The sequence below is a fragment of the Corvus brachyrhynchos genome, unplaced genomic scaffold (assembly GCF_000691975.1).
Source record: "Corvus brachyrhynchos isolate BGI_N302 unplaced genomic scaffold, ASM69197v1 scaffold312, whole genome shotgun sequence".
Lineage (NCBI taxonomy): Eukaryota > Metazoa > Chordata > Aves > Passeriformes > Corvidae > Corvus > Corvus brachyrhynchos.
The window spans coordinates 1,269,556-1,270,029 of record NW_008236640.1 but is presented as its reverse complement, the minus strand read 5'-3'; positions in this window follow the sequence as shown (position 1 = coordinate 1,270,029).

Sequence of the window (474 nt, the reverse complement as noted above, 5' to 3'; positions counted from 1 at the left end):
TCGCGCAGGCTGCGGAGCGGCCCCGGACCTCTAAAGAGGCTCCGGTGCGCAGCTTTTGTTGGTCTCCCCAAATCAACTCCCTCTAATAGCAGTGGAGCTGAAAGCGAGCTAATGTTCAAAGGCGCTGCCCGCCGGCCCCGATCGGAGCGCGGTCTCCCGGGGGGAAGACTTTCCCCCCCATTTTATTTTGTTGTTGTTGGAGGGTTTTTTTCCCCCTTCTTTTCAAATCTTTTTTCCTGTGCGAGGAGGGAACCGTCTAAGCCGGGCAGGAGGGAGCCGATGAGCAGAGCGAAGGAGGCTAGCAAGCCCCTCTGCTCTCCCGCAAAAGTCAGCGACACGGGCACTTCTCCCCGTAACAAAGGCGCCGCGGCCCATTCACAAAAAAGCAAAGGGAGGAGGAGGGAGGAGGAAGAGTTTGCGGGGGCAGTTCTCCCCCCTTCCAGCCCCTCTGCCCCGTTTTGCCCCGGTCCTGCC